The sequence below is a fragment of the Muscardinus avellanarius genome (assembly GCF_963383645.1).
Source record: "Muscardinus avellanarius genome assembly, chromosome: 14".
NCBI lineage: Eukaryota > Metazoa > Chordata > Mammalia > Rodentia > Gliridae > Muscardinus > Muscardinus avellanarius.
The window spans coordinates 86,947,768-86,954,301 of NC_137800.1; the positions used below are offsets into that span (position 1 = coordinate 86,947,768).

Below are 6,534 nucleotides of genomic sequence, written 5' to 3' on the forward strand. Positions count from 1 at the left end.
GGGAGCTAATATACCCAGAATAAGTTAAATTTAAATATATTTGATACAGTTTTGTTTGTGGGATTTTTTTTTTTTTGGTGGAACTGGGGGTGGAACTCAGAGGCTTTCTACCTCTGGGCTGCACTCCCAAACTTATTTTATATATTATTTGAAAACAGGGTCTCACTAAGTTGCTGAGAGCCTCACTAAGGAGCTAAGGCTGGCTTCAAACCTATGCAATCCTCCTGTTGCAGCCTCCCAAGCGTGGGGATTACAAGCTTGCGCCACCACACCTGGCTAGTTCAGTTATTTAAGAGTCAAAAAAATTATGTGGTTAGCAGGAGAAACCTTGAGAAAAAAGTGGGTAAAAATATGAACTAAATTATCTATCAGACCATCAAGTCTGACATGAAAGTGAAGTCAAATGGTTGATTGACAGAGAGGTGAAGTAGAATGGCTGATGACGATGTGTAAGGAGGTATTGCAATAGTTTACTCAATAACATCAACTCATTATATATCAATCATTTTCTCATGCTTTTCTAGTACCAGCTTTTGCAATATCCTAATTTTTTAATTTGTATTTAAGGCAAACATTTAATTGCTTTTCTTTTTGTGTGGGTGTGTGTGGTCCTGAGGATGGAACCCAGGGGCCTCTACCTCTGGGCTATACCCCCAACCTATTTCACAATTTATTTTGAAACAGGGTCTCACTAGGTCGCTGAGAGCCTCACTGTGTAGTTGAGGCTGGCCTCAAACCTGTGCAATCCTCCTGTCTCAGCCTCCCAAGTACTGGGATTACAAGCAAGCGCCACCATGCCCTGATTTTCTTTTCTTTTTTAAATAAAATTTTATTGGTGCATTGTAGTCATACATCTTAATGGGGTAAGAAACTTGTGGAGATATACATGCACATATCACCCAATTAGCCCTTACACAATCCCTATCCCTTCCTTCCTCCTCCCTCCTTCCCATGCTTGGTTTTATGATTTACTTTTATATGTTTAAGTACATCATGTACTTAAACATAAGGAAGTTTCCCTCAGATAGGTCACCCTCTTCCCCTCTCCCATTCCCTCAGATAGGTCGCCTTAATTGCTCCTCTATAGGATCCCTTCTTCATCTAGAGTTTCTCCTGTTACCCATTTCTCCCCAGTTTTAGCATATTCAGGAAAGCATCTGATTTCTTATTTTTTGTGCCATTTCTCTGTAAATGCCATAATTTTGTTCTCCTTTATGGCTGAGTAAAATTCCATTGTGTACATATCCCATAGTTCTGTGATCCACTCATCTGTTGAAGGACATGTTGGCTGGTTCCATAGTTTGGCAATGGTGAATTGTGCAGCTATGAACATAGTTACTCATGCCTTGGTTTGATATTTTGGTTTTTATTCTTTTGGGTACATACCCAGAGGTAGTATTGCTGGATCACATGGTGAGTTTGTTATCATTCTTCTGAGGATCTTCCATACTGTTTTCCAAATCGGTTGCATTAACTTGCAATCCCACTAATAATGTACTAGAGTTTCGTTTTTTATAACAGATACTGATTTTATATTTTTATTATTTTTTATTTTAAAAACAACTTTAAAAAATATATATATGTATATGTATATATATGTATATGTATATATATACATATATATATATGCATTGTAGTAATAAATCACAATGGAATACAAGACTTGTGAGGATATACAAGTACACATCATCCAATTAGCCTTTATCCAATCTCCATCCCATTCCTTTCCCTTCTCTCAATCCCATGCTTTATTGGTGATTAACTTTGATACATTTGTTTACATACATCATGAGTTTTTTTATATTACATCAAAAAATGTAATGGTCCCAAATATATATATTCAACAACTAAGCATACACTCAAGGAAGGGGGGGAATTCCGACACAAATAACCACATCTAGAATTCCACTCAATCTTTAATCAAGTAGGGACAAATCCCCACTTTAGAAGAAAAAAAGCAAAAAAAGATCTGCAGTTTGAAGGGCAAAGGGAACAGATAAAGAAAATTTATATTTGCCCCTCCCCCACAGAGGTTTTTCCAGACCTGTTGTAGCTTGACTAAAATGTTCAGAATGTACGATTTTAAAGGCAGGTCTCTTTATACAAAGAAACTGCTGGCATTCTTAACCAGTGAAGAACTATGGCAGAAAGACCCATTCTTCTGAGTCTCAAACATCGTCCAAGAAAGCATGTTCTGATTGCAGCAACTGACTGGCCAATCCCGAGCTCCACTTACAAAACCCCTGCCCTGTTGGCTTTTTGTTTCCATTTCCTTCCCTGAGAAAAGGGCAACGTGTGGTCCAAGCTGGAGAGCTCAGAGGCTTAAGTCTTTCCCCTAAACCTGTGGTTCCCCTCCTCTGCTCCTTGAATTGGCACTTGACCAGCAGAGTCCCATGCACGGCCGATCCTCTCAGTCATTCACAAAAGCCGACTGCACTTTGCTGTGGATTTTGTGGTGAGGGGTAGAGAGACAGTTTTGTCAACAGGTACTGATCATATGCAGTTGCCATTATGACTCAAACTTTGCTTTCTTTGATAAAGGTAGTGTGTCTTCCTTGTCTTCCTCTTCATCGTCATCTTCATCATTATCAGAATAATCTAGCAGACCCACAAGGCCTCCCTTTGTGGTAATAGCTGCCATCTGAGATGTATTCTTAGGGACGGATCCAGGAGAGACTGGGGATCCAGGTAATCCCAGAGAATCAGGCAGACTGGTTGCAGAGGACTGGTTGGTGAGGTTAGTCTTTGTTCCACTGGACAGAGAAAGCTTGAAACTTTGGCTCTGCCATCCAGAAAGATTTGTTTTCAGAAGCACCTCCTTTTCCTCACTTTCTTTCAATTTCTTCCTTTCCATGAATTTACTAATTGGATCCATAATATCATCATCATCACTTTTTGTTTTGTCTGATGGAGACACGACAGCTTCTCCATCTTCCATGTCATCCTCATCAGTGTTGAACCACATTTCTTCCTCATCCTCTAAAGTTCTAGCATCTCTTCAATATCTATGATTCCTCAAAATGGAACAAAATGGAACACATACTGTCAAGTTTGGGGTTGTCTTGCCTTTCTCTTTGTTGTTCGAATCTGAGTTTTAATCCTTTCAATGTCTGTACATAATCTACATCTTCCAGTGCTTTCCAATAATTTTCAATAACATGAGCAGTTAATGATTTTATATCTTCCACTCTAATAAATTCAAACATTTCTATTATGGCAGAGTTCATCAGATTGTAGCAAGATCCATTGTTGAGAAATGCTTTGACTACAGGTTCAAATAGAAAACTTTTCAATATGTAGCCGTTATAAAACTCATCTTTTAATCCAATAATCTTTCTCTTAAAATGAAGGGCACATAATGCCAAGAGAGCGTGCTTTGAGGCCATAAGCACTAGCACTCTGCGGAGGATATCCTTGTTGATGATATAGTTCTTTATGTGGTAGGTATGATGCTCCACACGAAATGTTAACAATTCTAATACAAGTGCCAGTAACTGTGCAGTTTGAAAATCATCTTTGCTAGGCTTGTCTTCTGTTGTATTGGCTAGTAAGGGAGCAGTGAGAACATGCATACAGTGCTTGTAGAAGAAACCCAGAAATTCAGTCTTTTCTGTTTGGTTGGCAGTGGCTAGCATGTTCTCTGGGTCAACTAAAATTCAAAGCAGGCTCATAGATTGGACTGGCCCTCCAAGTTCAGGATCTGTATCACAAATCATATGTTCTGTAATGAGGTTGATGAGCAAAATATCCTTGCTGGTTATTTTTTGCTCTGTTAACTTCTTACTTACATCATCATTCTGTTGTGCCTCCTGCATGACAGACTCTCGTACCATGGATGGATTATATTCAACCAAGTAAGAGAATATATCAGTAGTAGCACTTCGCACCTGTGTGTCATCCTTACCAAGGATGACTTCTAAAGCTGGTAATATGCCCATGTTTGACAAAGTCTTGAAAAGGGCATCTCTGTTGTGTGTGTGTGTGTGTGTGTGTGTGTGTGTGTGTGTGTGTGTGTGTGTGTGGTACTGGGGTTCCTGGAAGCCCTTCTACCTCTGGGATACACTCCCAGACCTATTTTTTACATTTTTATTTTGGAAACAGGGTCTCCTAAGCCACGGCTCGCGGCTGGCTTCGAACCTGCGTGATCCTCCTGTCTCTGCCTCCCAAGCACAGGGATTACAAGCGTGCGCCACCACGCCCGGCAGCATCTCTGTTTTGAGGTTGTAACGTTTGGAAAAGCGCATAAAATTCTTTTAAAAATTTAACCAATTCCTGTCTTTTTTCCTCATCTTCTTGCTTCGTCTTTTAGTTGTACAAACAAGTCTGTCAGAAACTTTTCATCTTCCTGTAACATACCAACAATTTCTACCTTATTGAAAAAGATAAAAGAGTGAAGTGTTGATAATATGTTTTATTCAAAGACTGAAGGGGTAGGGAGAACCATATCTTGTATATACTGAACTCTATATGTCTGATGAATTTTTTGTTTCAGCCTAGGATCTGATATGGGAATCACTTCTTTAAACTTGGCTGTTTTGTTAGAAATTCCATGTGTTTACGTGGTTGTGATAAAGCAGGATCATATTCTAAACATCCAATGACGTCCATTATACATTCCTCAGAGAACATAACCTCAAAAAGAGCAGTTCTACTTAAGAGGAAGATGCCTTTGGTAATTTCATACAAGTGGTGCAGTCCTTCAATGTTTTCCAAATCCTCACATACATGAAAAAGTTCTAAGAGTTTTTTAATATAACCCTCAATTTCCAGTGCTGGTGCAAGTTTCTCACGATGGAGAGGGGAAGGTAAAGATGATGCCACAAGTTCTGCAATTTCCTCGAGGCGGCTTAATTCACAAGACGGCAATTCTAAACGTGGTGATGACATGTCATCGAATCGCTCCTCTTCAGATTCATCCACAAGGTCCTGAGTGAGGTCCACTGAAGGGTCCTTTCCTTGAACCTGACATATTTTCTCCCAAATGTCATCACATCCAGCCTTTTCTTGAAAGCTAAGGACCGAGTTATAATTTTCTGCTTCAGACCACACAATCAAGGTGTCCTGTTGTTTCTGGTATGCGGTGTTAGGATTTATTTTGGATTCTAAAAGTAGAGAACTGCTCTCCGCCCTGACGAGGGGGGACATGCCCTTCAGCCGCTCTACGTAGCCCGACGACACATGCCCGGTGCCCGGGTCGTCCCACTGCCGGTCCTCGTTGAGCGTGTCCACCTTGACCCGCCGCCGGGCGTCGGTCATCGTGCCGCCCGGGCGGGCCGCAGGCCCCGGAACCAAGTCCAGGAGAGGTGGACGCCGCGGGCGGGACGCGCGGGCCTCAGTGTCGCTGGCCGCCTGCATGGCCGGGTACTCCGGCCGAGCTGGGTCGCCGCCTTGCCGCCGGCGCCCACGCTATTGTCCCGGGCCGCGGCTGACTGCCAGCCCGCTCACGGCCGGCTCCCGCCTCTGCCATGGCCACCGCCGGGCTGCTTCCCGCGCCTCCGCCGCCTCAGGCCGCCATTTTTCCCTTCCTCTTCCCTGGCCCTGCCACGCGTCCAAGGGCTCCGCGCCCTCTGCTCTGGCCGCCCGCTCCGGCTGCAAGTGCCCCGAGCACCCGGCCAGGCAGCGCCCCAGCCGGTGGAAGTGGCTTTCCCTCCGCTGCTGCCTTTTCTGTCTTCCACACAGCGCCAAGGCCGCCGCCATCTTGGCTGCCTCTAAAAAGTGGCCGCGGGGCCCCCCAGGCAGCGCCGCAGGGGCGGCCGGGCCCCACCATTTAAAGAAACAAGCCCGTCTGTGGCGGAGACGCGGAGACGGGCACATCATGAGTTTTAAAAAAATCCCATCCTCTCCCATCTCATCCCCTCTGTTTGGTCACCTTAAATGCTCCTCTATGGGGCCCCTTCTTCAACTAGATCTCCTCCTATTACCTATTTCTTCCAAGTTTTTGCATATTAGGGAAAGCATCTGGTTTTTTATTTTCTTTGATATTTCTCTGTGTATGCCCCATTGCAAGTTCCCATCCCACTCTTGACAGCCCAGGCAAGGGCCTGGCCACCGGGTAGACTCTGATCCCGGCGTCGCTGGCTCCAGCACCAGCCTTGCCTCATGGCAGGCCCCAATCCTGGCCTCGCTGGCCCCAGCACTGGCCTTGCCTCACGGCAGGCTCCGATCCCGGCCTCGCTGGCCCCAGCACCAGCCTAATTCCTCAGCAGGCTCTGATCCCAGCCTCGGAAGCCCCAGAACCGGCCTTGCCTCACTGCGGGTACCAATCCCAGCCTCATTGGCCCCGGCACTGGCCTCACCCCTCGGCAGGCTCTGATTTCAGCCTCAGAGGCCCCAGCACTGTCCTTGCCTCACAGCAGGCTCCAATCCCAGCCTAGCTGGCCCCAGCACCAGCCTAACCCCTCAGCAGGACCCCCATCCCGGCCTTGCTGTCCCTGGCACCAGCCTCACCCCTTGGCAGGCTCCAATCCCAGCCTCGGAAGCCCCAGCACTGGCCTTGACTCATGGCAGGCTCTGATCCCAGCCTTGCTGGCCTCG

At 45.2% G+C, this 6,534-nt stretch overlaps 1 pseudogene across 1 annotated transcript; it reads right to left on the reverse strand.

Annotated features, from left to right (window-relative positions):
- Nucleotides 1–2,509: 2,509 nt before the first annotated feature.
- Nucleotides 2,510–5,256, reverse strand: LOC308272909 (serine/threonine-protein phosphatase 4 regulatory subunit 3A-like; annotated as a pseudogene). The gene is made up of 2 exons: nucleotides 4,181–5,256; nucleotides 2,510–3,966 (listed from the first exon to the last, which is right to left on the reverse strand). The product of its transcript is annotated as a serine/threonine-protein phosphatase 4 regulatory subunit 3A-like (transcript).
- Nucleotides 5,257–6,534: the final 1,278 nt, after the last annotated feature.